The following is a 22,083-nucleotide window of genomic DNA, read 5'->3' on the forward strand; positions in this document are numbered from 1 at the left end:
TTCGTTCCAAAACAATTCTTAGAGTCATACTCCAAGATTGTAACTTGAGTGACATATCTTAAAGAAAGGTTTAAAACACTTGTCAAATGTAAGAGTAAAAGTGTCCTACTCTTGTACATTTGAAATTGGTAAGTTGTGATGTTTTGGATAAAACAAAGACCAACTAAGGCCAATTGTGTGAAGTGTTTGTCTTGATAAAGAATCCGCACTATCTCTTGAATATTTGGCAAGATAGTCTTATATGTCAAGAGGATAGTGGGAGTCTTAAAGATCCTAAAAAGAATTTCAAGAACTAATCAAGAATAAAACCTGAGGTTCTTCACTAGCACACGACTTGAGGTTTATAACCCATCGTGTTGACATATTTTGTGCCCATTCCAGTTAAAGTTGGCTTTGCATAGGAGTTCTGAAAGTTCTCAATTGGTTGCATAACAACTTGGAAGCAATGGCAGGCCTTGTACTGCCAGGTGGCAAGAAGTTAAGATTGCATAAGTTCAGTCCATATGAGTTTGGATTTGTCATTATCCTTGTCTTGTGACTATGGTTTTGACGATTCACATGGATAAGAACACATACACCATAAAATCTAAGGGTCATAAGGTTTCTCTCCGATTCATGAAAATGATGGTGAGGAAACACTTCCACCAAGTAGATTTGAAGCAGATGCCAAAAGGTCTAAACAATTGAGACTATGATTACGGCATCCCTTTTTATAGTTCTGAAATTGTTTAGACACACATGCATGCTATCTAAGGAAAGGTGTATGATTTTGATAAAGTTTTATCAAAGCATCTCGTATCAGAAATCTGAACTTTGGTAAGAAAGTCAATAAAGTATTGATTTCTAGAAGTCCAGCTGATTTCTGAGTACATGTCAAAGCTAGTGGGAGCATAAGTGTTATGCTAATAATCATCATGTTAGTGGGAGCATGATAACTATTGTTAGTGTTGCAAGTTAGCAATGTTAATTATAGAAAACAAAAGTTTCAATTCGTGAGGCTGCAGGGATTGGAAAAGTTGTTTTGCTATAATTAAGGGAGAGGATATACTTCATTTCAGTTCTAAAGGCTTAGATTGAGACCTTAATCATCTTTAGTCAAGAATATATATATGAATTTCATGTTGGCTTGGTTCAACTTAAGGAAATTCTATATATTGCGTTCTCAAAATTCGATTATGATTACGACATCCCTCTTCATAGTCAAATTTTGAAAACATGGCAAATAAAAATATTGTAGCAAAAGACTGGTCTAGAATCATGTCTTTATGTGAGACATCATGAATCGTGTACCATTTGCTTTGGGTACAGGATCGATTGCATGTGCTATAATATTTGTCATTTCTAAATTTTTCCAAATGCCCAGAGGCATTAAGAAGGGAAAAGGTCTAGAATTGGATATGACTAAAATGATTAAGCAATTGTCGAGGACAATCTGAGGTTTACCAAAGATTGGTTGCTCAGGGACAGTTGGAAGTATAGTGTTAATTCTGGAAGGACCATATTGACATAATCTGTAAGAAGGCAACTCTTGTTCAGAAGTGATAGTCAAAATGGAATATGGAAATGTTTCAAAGTTAGAAATTATTCAATCTGTGTAAGATTAGGAAACTTAATGAAAGAAGGATGTTTCCAAGGAGCTGATCTCCTTTGGAATGCTCTGTAATGATTGTTGTCAAGTCTTTCTGACTTCGTGCATAATCATTAAGAGGATCAATGCATATAAGTTTAGAATCTAACAAATTTCAGTAAATGGCATGAATTTGGAATTCTTACATTTGCAGTAAGGATTTGGGACTGTGAAAAGAGGATCATTGGAGTGATGTTCAATTGATCTATTTTACAAAGTAAAGATCATAGACAAACATAGTATGCATACTTGGTGTATGGCATGACTAGTGTTTAGAAAACATAGTGTACATGCTTGGAGCATGGGACAACTATTGTTTTAAATTCAAGTATAAAGTTGATAAAACCGAAACAATGAATAATGAGTAATCAGTATGGTGATAAATAAAAGTGTTTATTTATATTCATAGGGTTTGATACCATATTTGATTCATTTATTCTTGTGTTTCACTTTGCATGTTTTGACTTCCAGAATAACTAAGTCGCTCTTCCTGAATGATTAAGTTATTCAAACCATCCACAGTCGGTCATATGTTGGAAGTAGATATGAATCAAGACTGTCACGGGTTGGTTTTTGTAGAGGTCCAAGTTGGTGGACAAAAGTGGTGCTACAACACTCATGAGTGTTCATAAGTTCTGAGTATTGGATTCAACCCGCGCTCATTTGAATCACTTCATGGATTTTATCACGAGTGATCATGAGACGATAATATCTTATATTCTTCAAACCTAGAGATATGAGTTGTTACTATGAGTTAGTTATACATTAATTGCACGAAAATGCATTGGTAACTCGATGTTATAAAACGTGCCTTTGTGTATGATTCAACAAGTAGTAGAACAAGCCATATGAGTCGAAGTTTATCCATTCCTTTTACCTTCAGGATAAAAGCGATATCTGTGGGCCCCTCGATGATTTAAAGATGATACATGTGAGTGCTTGGCCAAGCCAGGACTGATTTGATTTGTTCAATCAGTCAGTCATCATGAATCGGAAATCGGGAAACAACAAATGGACAGAGAGAATGATTGATAATCCATGTCTCAGTCCATATGATATCTAGAATGGAGGAATATATGATCCCTTATCTAATGGACAAGTCATTGACAAAGGTCAGAGTTCATCGACAAGGTCAGAGTTCGACAGAAGCTTTTGAGAGCTACGATTGCTGATCGGTTCCTGAAGTCATACGCAATAATAGTTTTAGACTTATCCAAGTGGGAGACTGTTGGATTAATGTCTAAGTCCATAACTATAATTGGTAAGACTTGACCCGACCCGGCATGGTCCATTTGGGTTGCATGGCATCATGCATTTGGATAGACTATAATGAGAGAAATAACACTTAAGGTTGGTTAATATATTATAAGTTCTAATATATTAATAAGGTTATTTAATTAGTATTGATCAAGAATTAATTTGGAATTAATTAAGTGATCAAAAGGAGACTAATTAAATATATGGGTTGATTGTGTAAATCATTCATTCTTATATATGTGGGCTTGTGATCCAAGATTCCTTATGTTGGACTAAGTCCATGGGGTGACCCATGGATACTCCATGGAGGTTAAAATCCATGGAGCATAAGGAATGGGTAAAGTTATGAGTTACATGGTGTAACCCTAATAGCCACCATATAAAAGAATCCCATGGCTCAAGAAATCGTGCACTAATGTGTGAGTGTGAGGGCTAGACGATTTCAAGGAGTGTTCAAGTTTCTCTCAAGTTATTCCAAGTGTATTTGGTGTTGTGTGAACCATTTGAGGTGTCACACTTGGGGCACTAGGCACTCAAGCTTCATGAAGACATTCTACATCAAAGAGGTATGTATTCTATCTTGTTATATTTATTATTTTGTATGCTAGATTAGGATAATACCTTGGATGTTCATAATTGTATGTATAATAGAGAAAACATAGATCCAAGGTATTTAGGGTTGCATGTACACTTAGGAGTGTTAGAATGCTCATAACCCAACAGTATGAAAACTTAGCCAAGGGCAGGTAGGAGTCCCAACTCCCACCGAAGTCCATAACACATGCGCGTAGTATGTACTCAAGCGTCTGAATCGTCCGCTCGCTCTGCCCGTCTGTCTGGGGTGGTATGTGGTGCTAAAATGTAGTCGGGTACCCAATTCCTCATCAAATTTCTTCCAGAACCTGGAAGTAAAACGCACATCACGATCTGACACTATCGATGTTGACACCCCATGACGTGCCACCACCGCTCGAACATACACCTCAACCAATTTCTCCATAGAAGAGCTCTCACTTATAGCCAGGAAGTGAGTACTCTTCGTCAACCGATCTACAATCACCCAGATCGCATCGACACCCCTTGTAATCCTCGGTAAATTGGTGATAAAATCCACATAAATCTGCTCCCACTTCCATAGGGGAATCTCCAAAGGCTGCAACTTGCCATGGGGACGCTGGTGCTCTGCCTTGACCTGACGACAGGTCAAACATCTCTCAACTATCCATGCCACATCTCTCTTCATACAGGGCCACCAATGATCGCGTTTCAAATCCAAGTACATCTTAGTGGCCCAAGGGTGAATGGAAAACATCGACTTATGGGCCTCCTCCATCAAAGTCTGTTGAGATCCACCCGTGTATGGCACCTATATCTGCCCATGGTAGGTCATAAGCCCTCACCATCCGTCTCAAACTCAGAAATCTACCCAATCACCCGTTCTATCTTTCGGTTCTCTGGTCTCATGGCCACCGCTTGGGCCTCTCGGAGGGTATCTAAGACTGGATTCATCACCGTCATCCTCATACACACGTCTCGGATCGGAGCACTCGCTGCTCTACGAATCAGGGCATCGGCTACCACTTTAGCCTTGCTAGGATGATACAAAATCTCACAGTCATAGTCTTTCACTACGTCCAACCACCTCCTCTGTATCATATTCAGTTTGGGCTGATCCATAAGGTATATCAGGCTCTTATGGTTCGTGTATATGGTACATCAGACACCATAAAGATAGTGGTGCCAAATCTTGAGGGCGAATACCACCGCCCCCAGCTCCAAATCATGGGTGGGATACCTCGTCTCATGAGGCTTCAAATGCCTCGATGCATATGCTATCACGTGCCGCCTCTACATCAACACGACACCCATTCCCAAAATGCATGCATCACAGTATTCTACAAAGTCCTCTACTCCCTCCGGAAGGGCTAACACTGGAGCTTCGCATAACCTCTGGAAAAGAGTCTCGAATGATGCCTGTTGCTCAGTCCCCCAAGCAAAGATAACACCCTTCCTAGTCAATTTGGTGAGAGGAACAACTATCTTGGAGAAATATCTGGTAAACCTCCGATAGTAGCCTTCCAGACCCAGAAAACTTCTGATCTCGGATGGGGACCTCGGCACCTCCCACTGCATAACTGCGTCAATCTTGGTCGGGTCGACCAAAATCCCATTCTGGTTAACGAGGTGTCCCAAAAACTGGACCTCTCGTATCCAGAAATCACACTTGGAGAATTTGGCATAAAGCCTCTCCATCCTCAACACCCCAAGAATCTCCCGAAGATGCTCCTCGTGTTGTTCCCTAGTCCTCGAGTACACCAAAATATCGTCGTTGAACACGATCACCGACCGATCCAACATGGGTCTACACACCCGATTCATGAGGTCCATGAACATTGTCGGTGCATTGGTGAGCCCAAAAGGCATCACCAAAAACTCATAATGCCTACAACTAGTCTGAAAGGCCGTCTTCTAGATATCTTCCTCGCAGACCCTCATCTGATGATACCCAGATCTCAAATCAATCTTGGAAAACCAAGATGCTCCATGCAACTAAACAAACAAATCGTCGATCCTAGGTAGTGGATAACGGTTCTTGATCTTCAACTTGTTCAACTCCCAGTAGTCGATGCACATCCGGTGTGAACCATCCTTTTTCTTGACAAAAAGGACAGACGCTCCCTACGGCGATCTACTCGGTCTAATGAAACCCTTCCCCAACAGCTCCTGGAGCTGCGAGGATAACTCCTACATATCTGGCGGCACAATGCGATATGGTGCCTTGGCAATAGGCCCCGCCCCCGGAATCAGATCGATCCGGAACTCCACCTGTCTCTCAGGACGCACACCCGACAATTCCTCGGGGAAAACATCCGGGAACTCACATACCACTGGAACATCGGAAACAGAAATCGGCCTCTCAGTGACAACCCTCGTATCCACCACATACGCTAAAAAGCCCATGCATCCCTATTGTAGACTCTGTCTTGCCCTGGCAACAGAGCAGAAAGCTGATCCCAATCTAGTCCCCTCTTCATAGATCGTAAACACTCCCCCACTAGGGTCTCGTATCGTAATCATCTGATGCTCACAGTTACTCACGGCTCCAAACCGGCTCAACCAATCCATGCCCACTATGACACAGACATCTCCCATTGATATCGGCACCAGATCTATCGAAAACTCAACACCGAAGATCTCCAAAACACATCCTCGGATTACATCAGTGGCAAAAAGCGCATGCTCGTCGGCTATAGAAACCCTCAGTGGTCGACTCAAAACCTCGCGTCTAACACTAATGCGACGACAAAAGGGTAAATACACGAAGGATCGACTCGCACCCAAGTCAAATAACACCAATTCAGGCACAGAATTCACAAGAAAAGTACTTATATGAAACACAGTTTAACCACAACAAATCTCAAAATAACATGAACAAGGAGATACGTACCTACAACAACATTAGGAGCTGCGTGGACCTCCTCCGCAGTCATCTGGAAAGCTCTCCCACGAGCTCTCGTAGCCTCGGCCTTCCCCGGCCAGCCATCAGTAACGCGCAAAGCAGCAGGAGCAAAAGCCTGGGCTGGTCCCTGAGTGAGCTGAGGACACTCGGCCTTCCGGTGGCCAGTCTGGTTGCAATGAAAGCAAACCGAAAATCCCTTGGGGCAATCCTTCGCCATATGCCCCTCCTTGTCGCACTTGTAGCAAATCCCTGCTCAGCAAGATCCCTCATGACTCTTGCCTCACTTGCCACAAGTGCGGCCCTTATGGCCTCCTGCTCTCGAATAAGCGGGCTTAGCCCGCTCGGTCGCCAGCTGCGACTGCACTGGTCTCCTGTCTCTCCCTTGAGACTCTCCCTCCTCTCTAGTCTGTATCTCCAGCTCAATCTCCCTCCTCCTGGTATTGATCTGTAGCTCAGCCAATGTTCGATATGATGACTTCGCCACGAACTCCTGAATATCTCGCCTCAAAATTCTCAAGTACCGACTCACACGTGCCTGCTCCGTAGACACGTGCTCAGGGCAGAACAACACCCTTTCATGAAACATCCTTATAATCTCTGTCACTGTTTCTGTCTTCTGCTTGAGAGACAGAAACTCCTGGGCCAATCGTTCCCTCTCCACCTCGGGAATGTACTCATCTCGAAATAACTGGGTGAACCTCACCCAAGTCACTGCGGCATGGTCTGAAGGAGAATAATCAGTCGTCACAAACCTCCACCAGTCCTTCGCTCCCAAGCGAAGCTGGTTCAGCGCAAATCGGACCTCCAGGTCCTTAGGGCATGAAAACATATAGAAATATCCCTCGATATTAAAAATCCATCTCATAGCGGAAATCGGGTCCTGGGTCCCGTCGAACTCTGGTGGCTTCGTGTTGCTAAACTCTTGGAGCAACAACGAATCACCCCCTTGTGGCCTCGCAGCTGCAAGGGTTGCAGCGGCTGCGACAACGACAGCCTCTGTTACAGCAGCAAAACGCTCGTCAAAAGTCTCAATCAACGTGGTCTTAATAGACCCGAACATCTCTGGAATGGCCTCCCTGATGGCTGCGACCACCTCCTCAGCAATGATCCTGCGGATCTCCTCGTCACTGGTGCTCCCCCCCCCCCCTCGGGGTTGTTACGAGTAATCACCATAGTCTCTCTGAAACACAAACACATAATCATCAGGGACTGGCTAAAACGCACACACAATTACCCACCCCTACATGCTTTTTAGTATCCTAAGGTTCTTACTTGGGTCGCGTACAGATCCAGTGCTTTCAGTAGTATGAGCCCAATACTACCTTCCACACCAACCCGTAGTTGTCCCAAGTCCTCTTCCTAGGATCCTAAATCACAAGTACTCTATCCCTCACGGATATCAACTACTCTCTCAGTAGATTCCTAAAATGAACATCTAGGTATCCCTCCTAGATTACTCTTTGACTCAAAACTATCTCTCAAAGATTTCCTCCCATGTACCCCTACTCAGCACACACACAGAGGAAATAGCAGATAATGTCAATCAAAAGCATTCTCCTAGGCTAAGGCATCATGAATCAGGCAACTCTAGCTCTAAATTCTTGAAATACCTCGCCTACCATCTAGCATGCAGCTCTAATATCTCATAAGTATCTCATCTCATAATATAAACAAGTAAGGGTATTTTGGGAAATCACCGTTCGGGCTCTGGCTGATTGTACACACTACTTCATCTCGTTTCCTCTTAAAATCTTTTGCTCGTTTAGAAAATGATTTCTTTTTATAAAAATTTCTCAAATCCTCAGTTTAAGTCCAGACATACTCGAGGGTACATCTGAATCCCTCAAACCAAGGCTCTAATACCAACTTCTAACACTCTAAATTTTCAAATAAAATTTTCATTTTTGATTCCACATGAAACACAGTTTAACATCTCTCATACTCAATTTATAAATGATTCAAAACAAGAACATAAAAATGTTTGTCACATATCCCAGAATCCTCAAAACATAAATCAACGAGCTGGTGTGTACAATCATGTCGTGCCTTCCCGCGATCCTGAGATGTACCTGAAACACATTTCACACAACACTCTAAGCACACAGCTTAGTGAGTTCCCCAAAATATCACAGACAAACAATTAGCCTATCATGGCTATATCTCGATAAGGACCCTCCGGTCATGTGTCTCAGTGAAGACCCTCCGGTCTCACGGCTAGGGTTGGACCCTCCAGTCATGTATCTCAGTAAGGACCCTCCGGCCTCACAACTCGGTTTCGACCCTCTGGTCCTATCTCTATAAAAGCACAGAATAATATACAACATAAATCACAAAGACAGAATGCATAATATCACATATCTCAGTATAAGCACATAAGACCCTCCGGTTAATAACACAGATAAGACCCTCCGGTCGCACAGTAATTACCACTCAGGTAAGTATAGTGAGAAGACTCACCTCATAAGTGAAGCAAGTATGTCTCGTACTCAAACTATCGGTCTAGACTCTGCCTACATATATCACAATCATCTCTAATAAACAATTTGCATTAACAACTCCAAAGATGTTAAGCTAACTCCTCTACTAAATCTCAGAAAGGGTAAAAGACCATTTTACCCCTCCATGGTCTCCAAAGTCCACAATTTGACCAAACCCTAAAAAGTCAACAGAAGTCAACACTCAAGTCAACAGTCTATGTTGACTTAACTCGTCGAGTGCATCAATGCGAATCGTCGAGTTCCTTCTGTTCTAAGAAAATTGGGAAAATTCGTGTCAACTCGCCGAGTTGTCTCACCAACTCGTCGAGTTTGCACCATGTCCAGAATATCGGGGAAAACCCTAACCAACTCGTCGAGTGTGATACGGTATAATTTTGTTTGGATTACATTACCTGAGTATTTATATACTAATTAATTATTTCTAACCTTTTTGTAGCTTTACATCCCAATCAATATACCACATGCTCATTGGTTTTTGAGTTCTTTGGATTTGAAGACATTCGCAATGACTAAATACGATAGCTATTGGAAGGGCGGCTAGTGTTCAGAAAATGAGGCTTGGTTTTAGGTTTGAGAGCCCACATCCATAAATTGCTAGTGGGAGTCAACTGCTGGGGTACTGAACCAACTGATTCAATCCCACTTGAGAGCTTCAAGGTGACTCTCGAAAAGGCCCCACACGTCACACAACAGATTGACAGCAGAGCGGATTGTGGGGCGTTTTTATGTTGGTTCCTAGAGGCGTTGATCACCGGAAAATCGATTTCTATAGAGGGTAAAACCACCGATCCATGGACAATGGGTTATAGAAAAATACTAGCAGAAATATTTTGGGTACAAGGACAAAGATAATTTGAACATCAAATTTGTAATATGACCTACAGACACATCCTTTATTTAGTTTATGTATTTATAAGTTGTTTGTTCATTTTAATTGCATTTTATATTTTATAAAACCAAAAATTATACATTTTATGAAAGCAAAACTTATACAATTTATGAAAGCAAAACTTACATGCAAAAAAAAGGTCAAATCTATTCCGGAACCATGGTTTGGAATCGTTCTTCGGAATTCTGGAGACCTCTCCGGAACAATGTGTTTCGGAGAATGTGGTTACTTTACCAAAAAAAACTGTGGTCATTTTTGTCAAAAAGGTTGTTTATAAGGGTTAGATTACTCAATTTCCGTTAAAATATTGTGAGAATAGTACTAAACTTATCTATCAATATTTTGTGCTTATGAAGTAATAATGTGTACGAACATTCACAAATACTTTTTAATTGATCATAGATGGTTAGTTTTAAGGTTTATAATGATTGAATTTTGAAAAACTTAATTAGACCGGGTACCCGGTACCGGAACCGGTCCCGACGGTTTCGGTTCCGGTTCCAAAGTTTCAAGAACCAGTGGTTTCGGTTCCAGATAATTAGGGCGGGTACCCACCTATGTTCATCCATATTCCTACATGTGGTTACACAGGAAAAATACATACCACTTACATTGAGCATCAATTCAGAGGCGAAGCAGTTCGTTGGTGCAACACCTTGGGAAAGACGACCAGCCCTAACAAGCCACTGCAACTGACAGGGGAAGAATTTCTAGTGCAATTCAAGCGTAAGTTATGCTCAACTCAAAACATGTTGGAGCTGGAGAACCAATTCCTGACACTGAAGAAGGGCAGCATGTCCATTGATGAATACTCCAATGCTTTCACAGACATTTCACCAGTTAGCATACAGCTTGGGGTCGGCAAATAGGACGAGTATTTGAGGATGTCCGAGCATACCATACGGGAAAGTGTGTACAAGTTAGCAAAAGCTATTACTTTGGTTTACGGGCAGCGGTATTTGCGCAAACCAACCATCACTGATGTCCACCAATTTTACACGGTGCATGAAAGTAAGCATTGGTTCCCGGGAATGCTAGATAGTATCGATTGCATGCATTGGGCTTGGGCTTTGTGCCTCAATGCATGGCGCGGTTAGTACATACGATACAACCACAGAGAGTCGGCGATTGTTCTAGAAACAATCGCATCACATGATCTTTGGATATGACTTGCATTCTTTGCTCCAACTGGTTCAAACAACGACGTCAATGTTCTAGACCAATCATCAATATTCAATGACATCTACCTTGGAAAGTCGCACGATGTACCTTTTCAAGAAAACGGGGTAGCATATAAGCGCGGGTTATCTTACTGACGGGATATGCCATACCTTATCTGTTTTTTTGAACTCGTTCACATGTTTGAACGTCGAAAAAAGAAAAAAGTTTAAGTAGGCACAAGAGTTAGCTAAGAAGGACACGGAGCGAGCATTTGGTGTAACACATAGCGTACGCATGTATCATATTACATAATATGATTCTTAAAGACGAAGGAAGAGCGATATGTCGATACAATGAAAATGAAGTTTTGCCAAATGTCGAAGGAGTAGCTGTTGGTATGCAAGAGTATAGGGCAAATAAAAAAGAAGTACATGATCGCGACATTCATCACGCCCTTCATGCGGATTTGGAGGAGCACGTTTATAAGGCTCAAAGACATCCCCACACGGAGTATTAACACGATGATTTGTTTGACGAATCATATGAAGATTCGGATATGTTCATCAAGGATGACGATGCCGAGGATCATGATGACGAGGATCACGATGACGAGGACGGCGATTCCAAGTGACGTATTTTTTTTTTATTAAACTCAGATATTATGTAATTCTTAATTATGTTTTCTAGGTCGTTTTTTTTTTAAATCTAGGTTGTGTTTTTTTAATATTGGTTGTTTTCTAGGTTTTTTTAATCTTGAATGTAATTTTTATTTTAAGTAATGAAGTATTATAATTTTAATTAATTTTTTTATTTATTAATTGTAACACCCGTTTCCCGAAGAAGGTTGAACAATACTTAAGAAATCAAAATAGGATTTTGGAGGAAATGCTTGGCCACGACGTGGGGCATGGTGCCCGTGATGTGGCATGAAATTTATTGAACGCGTGTTTTTGGGAGGTGCCACGACGTGGCATGAGGGGCTTACGTTGTGGCAGTCGTTGCAACTTAAATTCAAGAATTTAGGGTTTCTCCCATATTTAAACCCCTTAACTCTCATTCTAGGTCATTTTCCTTCGGCCTTCATCTCCCCATTTTGAAACCCTAGCCTCCTTTACTTAATTTTGAGCTTGGTGACTCTATCTTGAGATTGTTTGCTTCATTTGGTGAAACTTGAAGAAGAAGGTAGATCATTTTGGTGTAAGGAAGAAATGAGCAAGCTTAGACCTAAGATCTTCTTCGTATTTCTAAGTTGTTGGAGGTAAAAAGTTCATATCTTGACCGGTGTTCTTCTTGTTTCAAGTATGATCCCATTTTTGGATGTTTTGGTCCCATTCTTGAGTGCTTTTGGAGTTTGAGGAACTCCAGAGCTTGATGTGGTGCTCGTTTGGTCATGAACTTCTGAGCTAGTGAGAAAAAGGTCTTAGCTTGAGTGTTCTTAGCCCCATGTTTGAGTTTTGGTCCTATTAAGGACCTAATGGATATAAAATGCTAGATATAGCTTTGTAATGGAGTCCAAATGGATAAAGTTGGAAACTTTATCCATTAAGTCAGTAGGGAGAAGTAGATATGGAAGTATGAGCTTAGATCTGAAGGGATTAAGCTCTTAATGAGAAAAATGGTAATTTTCAAGTAGACACGACGTAGCGAAGGTAGCCACGGCGTGGGGAAGTCAAAAATCACGATTGTCCTGTCCTGGCATGACCACGACGTGGCGTTCACTTTGACCAAGTTTGACTGTTGACTTTTGACCAGTTTGACTTAGGGTCAAACTTGAGGATTTGGGTTGTTGATTAAGGTTCTTCCATGTTTTGGTACTAGAGGGTTCGTGGGAGCAGCCAGTGCAGATATTGGTTCTCATTGCAGTGTTTCTCGATTCTTCGATTCGGGTGAGTTTTACATACTGTACTTGTGGGTCGAAGGCACCAATGTTGACCCACTAGGTTATGTATCCTGGTATATAGGACGTTGTTATGTTGTGATGATCTGTTAGATCTGTATCCTGGTATATAGGATGTTGTTGTGTCGTAGTGATCTGCTAGATTTATGTATATATCCTTATATGATAGGATGTTGTAGTACCGATATGCTGGTTAGAGTGTTAGTGGACTGGCTATCATCTAGTGGAGTGCCCTATGGGCTATATGTAGTCATGTAGGATAGCCTGAGAACTCTTGATCTAGGCTTTCTTGCTTGTTACATTTTTTGTTGTGGCTCTAGAGTAGGATAATCTGTTAGGGTGGTTATCTCACCTCTGGTTACTTATAGTTAATCATTTCATGGAGGTTAGTTGGTAGCAGGACAGTGTACTATGAGAGGACTAGTAGGCGGTAGTGATATGTATGATTGATGTTAGCCTGTGTTATGTGCCTACGTGATCATTGATTGTTTATATGTAGACATATGTGGTAGTGATTTGAAGCGGTCATGTTTTGTGTTGTAGGCCAAGATACCCCTTACGGGTCGGTTGTAAGTCATAGGCACGGAGGCTCGGGAAGAGCATCTGGGTTGAGGCGGTAAGCCAAAAAACCCTGGGTATTCTAGCATGGTGGCTGATTGGACCCGTTGCATGTTGGCATTCCAGTCTGAGGACTTATTAGGCTTGGGCATTCCAATCTGATAACTGTGGGCCGTTATACATGCTTGTATGTTTCTCGTATGGGGTATTTTTGGGGAAAATCACTAAGCCTTGTGCTTACCAAGTTGTTTATGTTTTTCAGGTTTTATCGGTGATCGTGGGAAAGCGATGGTGGGACTGTACACACTCATCAGCAACATTATGGAATCCGCGTTTTTATATTACTCTGATTTTCAATAAATGTATTTTGGAATAAACAGGTTTATTAATAATGGATTTATAATTGGGGAGTTTCACTTTAATAAAATGAGAATTTTTGGTTGTGAAAATGGGACGTTACAAGTTGGTATCAGAGCCCTAGTTTGATCGAATTGGAGGAACACTTATGTGAATCCAGACTTAAACTAGGATCCGAGAATTTTCACAAAAACATTTTTTTAATATAAATTTATAATAAAAGGGTTGAGTTAAGGACATGGGCTCGGTGTCTTGTCATATTCTTGTTTGATTGTTGGCTTGGGATCGAGAACGTGGACCTTGACTTAACTTTGGTTTTACAGGAAGACGCGGTGTGTACAGTCAGACAGAGCCCAAACAGGAGAATGGTTCCTAAAATACCATACTTGTTCTATGTGCTGAGTTTTTGACTTTGTTGATGTGTGAACTGTTATAAAAGCATGCTAGTGGATAATATGTGGTTCTTATAGGGGTCGTTGGATAGAAGTGCTTGATTTTGGTGATGCCTTATGATATAGGGAATTGCTTGTTATATGTTACTTGATTGTGTGATTGTTGCGTGTATGTTGATTAGTTTATATGGTCGGGATTAAATAGCCTTAGAATGATCAACTTAGCCTCACGTCCTGTTCCTTGTTTGGTTGTGGACTTAGGGCAGAGTCGAGTATTCGACAGTCTATCTGACCCCGTATTGTGTACAAAAAGCATACACAAAAGCAACCAGTGATGTGGGAGTGAGGGCAATCCTAGGAGGAGTACCTATGGAGTTAGTTGTAGCCCGTAGAAGCGCGTAGGTGTTAGCGCGCCTAGGAGTGGTCTAGTTCAATGCCTTAGGACATTGGGATGAATTTTTAATCGATTATGGATAGATGTGGAAGGTAGTATGGGCCCGTACTACTAAAAGCATAGGATTCGTATGAGATTCAGGAGCAACCTCGAGGTTACTGAGGAACTAATAAAAGGGTAGCCTGGTGTATTGAGCATTGTGTTTAATGTATGATATTTCCATGGTTTATTTTTTAGTATGGAAAATATTGAAGGTTCAGGATCCAAAGTTGGTGGCACTGGGGGAGCAGTTCTGAGTGAGGAGGAGATCCGCAAGATCATTGTTGTCGGTGTGGCTGAGGTGATCAAGGAGGCGATTCCAGAGTTGTTTGGGTTGGTCAAGACCGCGTTGATCGAGCAGTTTGACCGGCGTTATGCCGTCGTTACGCAGATTGCTACTATCACGGCCACAATAGTCGTCGCCATTGCAGAATCCCAGGGAGGTGGGGTGATGCAGTACCTAGAGTTCAGTTATACGAAGCCTCCAAAGTTCAGAGGAAACATGGACCCGATCATTGCTTCAAGATGGATTTCTGACGTGGAGGGATGGTTCTTCACGTGTTCATGTCCCAAGCACCAGAAGGTGAATTTTGCACTGAATCTTCTTTGTTGGGGTGCGAAGGATTGGTGGCAATTTGTGACCTAGTGCTTTTTGCATGCAGAGAGAAACGCGGTGTCATGGGATCATTTTCTGGACATGTTCTGAGCAGAGTATGTTCCTATTGTGGAGCAGGAGCGACTAGCATAGGATTACCTATCGCTCAAGCAGACGATTGAGTCGGTAACGGAGATCACCAAGATGTTTACGGAGAGAGCTCTTTTTTCCCTGAGTATGCCACTTCAAAGCAGGCATAGATGTCGTGATACTTGAGTATGCTTAAGACGGAGATTCGAGAGTTTGTATCTACTCAGCAGTACCCGACCTTGACCAAGACGCAACCAAACACCAGAAGGAGGGAGATTGAGTTGGAGATTCAGCAGAAGGAGGAAAGGACAACTTCAGGTCTGTATCGACTGGCAGCCAAGCGATTCAAGTTCGCCGACCCAAGTTCAGGATCATCTGAGAGGAGGATTTCTGAGTGTGGCAAGTGTAGGAAGTTTCATGATGGGAGGTTCCGATCTTTTTTATGTCGCAAGTATGGCGAAGAGGGTCATTTTGGTAGAGATTGCAGGCTAAATACGTGAGTTTGATTCCATTGCGGCCAGGAGGGCCACATCAGAGCTCGTTATCCCTTTCTCGTTTTTGGTGAGGTGTTGGACCCTACACCCCTAGCTTGGAAGCTTCCCGATGGTCATTGTGGGATGGTCGGATCCCCGGAGACCGAGGTTTGAATTATCAGTTCTTCTTTTTAGTAAGTTGTTGTAGTGTTTGTATTCATCTCTAATTTATGGTTATGTTTCAAATCTCAGTTGTAATCTTGGATGGTCAGTTGAATGGAATTATCTTATTTAACTCTATTTTTATATGATTTCTTATTATGAATGGATTAAATTATCATTGTCCTCGGTTGTATGCGTTAAATTTTGAGAATATTATGTGGGTTCAGATTCTCCTGTGTATCTGGATATCAGTGGTTGGGATCAAATAGTAGAGTTCAAGTTGGTCTGGGTATTGAAGGATTGTGAAGCTGTCAGAATATAGCATAATTCAAGTGGGGGAGAGTGGAACCTCGCAGCAGGAAGACCTTATGCCAAGGTTTAGATCTCAGTCGGATTTCTCCAAGTTTAAGACTTCCACACAACTGTTGAATCTTCTGATTTTGCATCAAGATCATCGTCAGTTGCTAGATTTCCCTTCGAGTCGTATTAGTTTTAGTTGCGATATAAAATTGTAGGGCATTCTTGAGTTTAAAATCTAAGGTGTTAGGATCCCTGGTTGAGGGATGTGATGAGGGCTTCCATGTCTGTTCTTGTTTGATTGGGGCTTGGAAGTCTGAGTAACGGCTCAAAGGCTTGGTAGGGTCAGTTAACTCTTGTTGGGATCGATGTGCATTTTGTTAGGCTGCGAGTGTTGTTGTTGGTTAGTGGATCGGGGGTAAGCTCGAGTGCTGTTTTTGGTTAGTGGATCGGGGGTAAGCCCGAGTGTTGTCAGTGGATAGCTGAGCAGAGATGTCATAACGAGTAGGAGTATGACTTAGATTAGTATGTGACCACTTGGTTTTCGTCGTGTTGGTGCATTTAAATGTGAGTTTAGTATAACGATGTTTGGACAAAAAATATCTAGGATCGATCAAATCTACGGATTTTGATCAACATACGTGATAGAAAGGATGGTTTAGCCTTGTCTGCTGGGTTTTGTAATGATTTCTCACTGATGCGTCAATGTGTGAGGAAGTTAGCTATGGTGTATAATATAGTTCCTATTTCGGATTTCCAATAAGCGACACGAGGCCAGGAAACCTTAGTCGGGTCGGACCAAGATGTGGGGCATGGTGCCCACGACAAGGGGTGAAATTTATTGAACGCGTATTTTTGGGAGGTGCCACGACATGGCATAAAGGGGCCACGTCTTGGCAGCCGTTGCAGCTCAAATCCAGGATTTTTAGGGTTTCTCCCATATTTAAGCCCCTTAACTCTCATTCTAGGTCATTTTCCTTCAGCCTCTATCTCCCCATTCTGAAACCCTAGCCTCATTTCCTTAATTATGAGCTTGGTGACTCTATGTTGAGGTTGTTTGCTTCATTTTGTGAAACTTGGAGAAGAAGGTAGTTCATTTTGGTGCAAGGAAGCAAGGAGCAAGCTTAGACCCAAGATCTTCTTCACATTTCTAAGTGGTTGGAGGTAAAAAGTTCATATCTTGACCTTTGTTCTTATTGTTTCAATTATGAGTCCATTTTTTGATGTTTTGATCCCATTCTTGAGTGATTTTGGAGTTTGAGGAACTCCAGAGCTTGATGTGGTGCTCATTTGGTCATGAACTTCTAAGCTAGTGAGAAAAAGGTCTTAGCTTGAGTGTTCTTAGCCCCATGTTTTGAGTTTTGGTCATATTAAGGACCTAGTGGACATAAAATGCTAGATCTAGCCTTGTAATGGAGTCCAAATGGATAAAGTTGGAACTTTATCCATTAAGTCAGTAGGGAGAAGTAGATCTGGAAGTATGAGCTTAGATCTGAAGGGATTAAGCTCTTAATGAGAAAAATGGTAATTTTCCAGTGGACACAGAGTATCGAAGGTAGCCGCGGCGTGGCGAAGTCAAAAATCACGATTGTCCTGTCCTGGCATGACCACGATGTGGCGTTGACTTTGACCAAGTTTGACGGTTGACTTTTGACCAGTGTGAATTAAGGTCAAAATTGAGGATCTGGGTTGTTGATTAAGGTTCTTCCATGTTTTTGGTACTAGAGGGTTCATGGGAGCATGTAGTGCAAAAAGGGTATCACATTGCAGTGTTTCTGGATTCTTCGATTCCGTAGTGATCTGCTATATTTGTGTATATATCCTTATATTATAGGATGTTGTAGTAGTGGTATGTTGGTTAGAGTGCTAGTGGACTGGTTATCATCTAGTGGAGTGCCCTAGGGGCTGTATGTAGTCATGTAGGATAGTCTGAGAACTCTTGATCTAGGCTTTATTGTTTGTTCCTTATTTGGTTGTGGCTCTAGAGTAGGATCATTTGTTCGGGTGGCTATCTCACCTCTGGTTACTTATGGTTACGCATTTCATGGAGGTTGGCTGGTAGCGGGACAGTGTGTTGTGAGAGGACTAGTAGGCGGTAGTGAGTTGTATGATTGATGTTTGTCTGTGTTATGTGCCTACTTGATCCTTGATTGTTTATATGTCGACATATGGTGGTAGTGGATTGAGGCAGTCCTGTTTTGTGTTGTAGGCCACGATACTTGATGCGGGTCGGTTGTAAGTCGTAGGCACAGAGGATCGGGAAGATCGGTTGGGTTGAGGCGGTAGGCCAACAAACCCTGGGTATTCGAACCCGATGGTTGATTGGACTCGTTGCATGTTGGCATTCCAGTTTGAGGATTAATTGGGTCTGGGTATTCCAATCTGATGGTTGTGGGTAATTGTACATGCTTGTATGTTTATCGTATGATGTATTTTAGGGGAAACTCATTATGCTTTGTGCTTACCGAGTTGTTTATGTTTTTCAGGTTTTGTTGGTGATCGTGGGAAGGCGAAGGCAGGACTGTACACACTCATCAGCAGCATTAAGGATTTTGCGTTTCTTATATTATTCTGGTTTTCAATAAATGTATTTTTGAATAAACGGTTTTCTTAATAATGAATTTATAATTTGGGAGTTTTACTTTAACAAAATGAAAATTTTTTGTTGTGAAAATTGGACGTTACATTAATCATTTTTAAGAAATTATATTTATTTTTTAAATTGTAAATCTTAAAAATCAATTATTTTTACTTAAAAAAAATGAAAGGTAATGAAAGATGATCATTTCCTTCCTTTTGATGAATGAAAGAATAGTGAAGGAAAAACTAACTGTCACACTCAAAAAAATCATTCTTAATAAATGAAAATAATTTTGTCACTTGTCATCTTCTTATGCATTATGTTACATGTCATTTTGTGGTTATTTTGAGTTAATTTTTTTTCCACATGTTATTTTATGGGTTTTTCCTATTTTGTTAAATTCTACATAATATTTTAATGTAATAATTGCAGTAAATGGAGTAATAATTAAATATCAATTTCATTAATAAACTTACCTTTTCATTTTAACATTTCCAAATTAAAGTTCATTAGTTTCTTTTGTTTATTTATCTAAATTATCTGTTTAAATTTAAAAGATAAAAAAACATTTCAATTGTAATATTTATTATTATTTTTATTTTCTTATAAATTCAAAATTTTCAAATATTTAGACATTCATATATTTTAATATGTTTTTTTAAAGAGGTAAGAGGTGAAAAAATGATAACTTTCCATTAAAATGGTATGTAGAGTTAAAAAGAAAGAATACTTTGTGTGCCAAGCCCACTTTCAATCCGCGAGCCCTTTCCATTGATCAAAATGGGTATTTTTTTTATATTTTCTTACAAAAGAAATGGTTATTGGGGTATAATATGATCTCGAAATCTTTTCCATGGATAACTCTATTGAAATTATATGCAATAAAACAGTTATATTTTATATAATGTTATCAATATTATCGATTAAATCAACTTTTTTAAATAAATTCGAACTATTAGGTCTACTTTTCGTAACTTACAAATTCTTTATAATATTTTAAAATTAGTATCACTTACTAATTACTAATTTTAAGTAGAAAATCATTTTTTTAGAACGGCAGAAATATATAAACATTAAAAAAAACAAAAACAAAAACAAAAAAAAAAAAAAAAAAAAAAAAAAAAAAAACTATCAAGAAGCTAGAAAGAAAGGTTCAAACAACATTACAATAAAGTTAAAATTGGGTTTTTAAGCCACAACATTCAATTGAGATGAAATTTAAACCTACTAGAACACCAAATAAAAGAATGAGAAATTATGTCATCAAAAATATGACTCCTTTTTGGAAGCTCATTACCAAAAAATGGTCTTATTTCTAAACATCCAAATGTACCGACAAAAAAACACCTTCAAAAACCTCTTTAACTTTCTTCTTCAATTTGACAGAATAAGTACAAAATCATTTATCGTCATTAATTTTTTATCATTGTTAGAGTACAGTCTTGTTTTTTCTTATTTTGTATCGCAACCTTTATTATAATTTTTCATGTAATAATATAAGGGAAATCAATAAAATCATTCTCCATCGATAAAATGGTATTAAACCCATTAAAAAGTTCTTGTTCTTGACTCTTTGTTTTTAGGTCAGTTTGTAAAAAGTGATCAATATGAGCCACATAATATTATTGCACTAAACTTTGGCCAGCTCGAAGTGATACCTGAACCGAGCAAATGGGCGTTACGCTAAAACTGAAATGTTCGTTAGAAATAGGTTTTTAAAAAAGTTTGAAATCGGTTTTTTCCTGATACACTTAATCGAATTGGTTTTTTAACCAAAAAAATTGTTTTTTTAACGCAAGTTCGCTTACAAAAAGCCGAAAAAACCGAACCGACTATAAATAGAGAAAATCGATTTTAAAACAACTAAAACCAGATTTAAACAACATTTCGAAGCTATGTTACCTAGATTTTATTAACATGGTAATAAAATTATTATTAATCAAGTCGGTCACTCAATCTTGGGTCGAACCGGTCTCCAACGGTTATATTTCAGTCTCAAACGGTCCAAACTCGTCCAAACGGGTAATCCCCCCTCTCCCAAAAGAAGCACCTTATACATACTTCCAAACCATTTTCACACCCAATCTATGTTTCTCTTTTTAATCTAGGTAGAAATCCATCAAATTTAAAAATCTATAGTTTTCTAATTCTAAACCATCATAAAATGTTAGGAGTTAAAGGAAGTAGTTATCGTCCTGGTAGTTTTGATCTGAATGCGATATATGAGGTATTTAGCAAAGCAAAGATGTATCACATGATTTGGACTAATTTTCCGCAACTTTAACACATTGATTTCATATTTAAATTTAAGATGTAATCGAGAGTCTAAATATTATTGATCAATATTTTGGTGATAATGAATACTTATCGAGATGCATGGCGTAAATCACCAACTTTTATGTCTAGGCCACCAAGTCATCAAACTAGTTCTTCTTCGAGATCACTCACTTTAATAAGTATCGACAACTCATGAATTAATGACTATTCTCAATCAAAACATTCAAGAGTTCAAAAAAATTTAGACAAACTTTTAATTTATAAAGGAATCCACTACGTTTGTGATGTAACTACCACATAATTTACATAATCGGATACTCTAAAATGGTGGAAAGACAAAGAACATCCATGTCAATATAAAGTCCTAGCTTTAATGGATGTGTATAGTAACATAACTTCAGATGTTTTCTTTTAGTGGCAGGATATTAAGTGCCTGAAGATATTTTACATCAAGTCATAGATCGATGCAAATTTTAGTGATATAAATGACTACTATAAATCAATGAAGAGAGAACAAAACAACTTGGATCTTAAAGATGTTCTAACCTACATGGAAAACAAGATTTTTGTACGATGAAATGTAAAAAACATCATCATAAGTATCATCATACAATAATACCAGCGTTGAAGAAGTCGATAAAGACTTCATTACCAACGCCCAACAAATAAATGAAAATTATGTAATAAGTACAACGTCCAATATCATACTGGGCCAAGAATACACTGCCATGGCCAAGAATACTCATATAGTGACAACACCTAGAGCTATTGAATTTCCTTAATGGTATGTTGTTTCTATGATATGTCTATGTTTATCAAGTTATGTAATACTATGAACCGATTTTTAAATTTTTTATATTAATGAAATATCAAAGTTTAAGAGTAGTTTCAAATTTATTTACACATTTGTTGTGATAAAAAGGAGGTATATTGGATACAAGAAACTTAGTTACTATTAGATAATTATGATCATATATCTAAATAATTATCTGTATTTATATTTGATTTATCTCTACATAATTATAGGAGATTATTGTTGTAATCTATAATTATAAATACATACATCACACTCGATTATA

The sequence above is a fragment of the Lactuca virosa genome, chromosome 1, assembly GCF_052849685.1.
Source record: "Lactuca virosa cultivar CGN04683 chromosome 1, Lactuca_virosa_CGN04683_v6, whole genome shotgun sequence".
Lineage (NCBI taxonomy): Eukaryota > Viridiplantae > Streptophyta > Magnoliopsida > Asterales > Asteraceae > Lactuca > Lactuca virosa.